Below are 2,508 nucleotides of genomic sequence, written 5' to 3'. Positions count from 1 at the left end.
CGAACCCGTGTCCCCTGCATCGGCAGGCGGACTCCCAACCACTGCGCCACCAGGGAAGCCCGAGCATTGCGTTTTTATGCCTCTGTCTCACCAGTATTTGTCGGGTGTGTGGAAGGGAGCTAGCTAGCCTTTGTCGTTCACAGAATTAATCTAAAGACACATGGCAGGTGGACCAGTGAAGGTATCTGACCAAGATTTCTGGCCCTAGGAGAGTACTCCCTGGCCGTAATTGGGCCGCTGTGCAGTGAGAACCCAGCATCACTTTTCCCAACCCTAGAAGCCACCCTGACTCATTTCTGTCTTCATTACTCAAGCTACGGAGGTGATGACAGTAGAGGTGTCAGGCAGCTTGTTTTTTGGGCCCCAAACGTGGAGAGAGAGGTGTAGCCCAAGTTTGAAGAGGGTATTGGGAATCCTGTGCAAAAGGGTAGGTATGTTTAAGGATGTTCATTGTAGTACTGTTTATAAAAGTGAAAGATTGGAAAAACGTATATATCCATCAGTAGGCGACGTGTTAAGAAGGGAAAAAACCAATATTGAGAATGCACATGTCGATCGCCTCCTCAGCATTCTATGCTTGCTTATTAAAATAACCCAGTTTTCACTCAGATCATCTGCCTTCCCTCATGCAGTCTAGTCACTTCAGGGGAAACTAAACCAACCCAACTCACCAGTGGGCCCTGGGTGGCCTAAGCCAGTCAGCACACTCCAGTCCCTCCCCATCGCTGGGGGTCACGTGACCCAAGGTGGTCCAATTAGAGTGAATTATAGGACTCTTGCTTGGAGTGCTGGGAAATGCATAGGCTTGTGGGCACTTTCTCCAGATGTTGACAAAGACCCATTGTATCTGTAGGGGAGGCAACATTTTCCCTGTACTCTCTTAGGGTTTTTCAGCTGGGCCTAAGATTTAAACTGACATAAGACAGATTAACAAGAGAAAAGCAGGGCTTCCCTGGTGGCGCAGTGGTTGAGAGTCTGCCTGCCGATGCAGGGGACACGGGTTCGTGCCCCGGTCCGGGAAGATCCCACATGCAGGGGCCACAGCAGTGAGAGGCCCGCATACCGCAAAAAAAAAAAAAAAAAAAAAAAAAAAAAGAGAAAAGCATACACATATATACAAATTTTATATGACATGGGAGCCTTCATAAGGGAATGAACATCCCAAGAAATGGCAAAACCTACCTGCTTTTATGTTAGGTTGAACAAAGAGAGGCAATTGTGGAAGTTAGTAAACTGTGTGGGGAGGCTAAAGGAAGATAAGAATTATTTTAACAAGGTCTGTTTGTATAGAATTCTCTCAGTCTTAACGTTTTGTCCTTGATGATAAGAATGCTACTCTCTTTCTGGTACAGGGAGGACTTCTTTTATGTGGGAGCTTTTATCTCCTATTTTCAGGAAAGAAAGGGGAGATTAGAATGCCCTTCTTGCATCATCTGTGTTTTAAGTGCTTTTAGCTCAAAACAACCCTTATGCCAAAGTGGCATATTTGGGGGTAGCATATTCTGCCACCCTTCATGGTCCTGGGTGTTTAAGGCCACGGGGCCTTCCTGGGACAGACCCTTCCCCCCATGTCCTCTGCCTGCCTCTTGTTTGTAGAAAAGCTGTCAGCTTCCCCTCAGTTACAAAAGGCTGGCTCAAGAATTAATGACTGAAAGAATGTGAATGTGTAGTGACATAAATAGCAGTTGGGCCAGAAGAACTGGTAAGAATTTAAACAGTAAAATCAGTCATGTGGCAATCACAGAATCTTTAGTTTCTCCCTGAAGTACCTAGATAATAGTATTTGATGCACATTTCCTGAGTTGTTCTACAGATGCTAAAAACCCCACCAAAGGGAAGAAGTTAAGTACTTGTTGACCATGGGCAGGTAGCCTCCAGACCTACTGGAGCCTGAGGATTGATAATGTTAACCCCAGTGACACCACCCTGTTACCTCACCATCAACCAATCAGAGAATTGTGTATGAGCTGACTGCATACCCTGTGACTCCCCTCCTTTACATTGCCTTTAAAAGTGCTTCCTTGGGGAGGGGGGAGGGATAAATTGGGAGATTGGGATTGACATATACACACTACTATAGATAAGATAGATAACTAATAAGGACCTGCTGTATAGCACAGGGGAACTCTATTCAATACTCTGTAACGACCTCTGTGGGAATAGAATCGAAAAAAGAGTGGATGTTGTATATGTATAACTGTTTCACTTTGCTGTACAGCAGAAACTAATACAACATTGTAAACCAACTATACTTCAATAAAAAATTTTAAAAACTGCTTCCCTGAAACCCATTGAGGGGTTTGGGTCCTTTGAGCGTTAGCCGCCCCCGACTCCTTGTCTGGTGCCTTACAATAAACGCTGCACTCTCCTTCACCACAACCTGGTGGCAAGTAGATTGGTTTTACTGTGCAGGCCAGTGGACCTAAGTTTGGTTCAGTAACAGGTGCTGTTGGCAGCCATCTCACAACCGCAAGGAGAGTTAATCTTAGTATGAAGCTGACTTCATGG

Source organism: Physeter macrocephalus, chromosome 2 (assembly GCF_002837175.3).
Source record: "Physeter macrocephalus isolate SW-GA chromosome 2, ASM283717v5, whole genome shotgun sequence".
Taxonomy (NCBI): domain Eukaryota; kingdom Metazoa; phylum Chordata; class Mammalia; order Artiodactyla; family Physeteridae; genus Physeter; species Physeter macrocephalus.
This window is presented reverse-complemented; position numbering follows the sequence as displayed.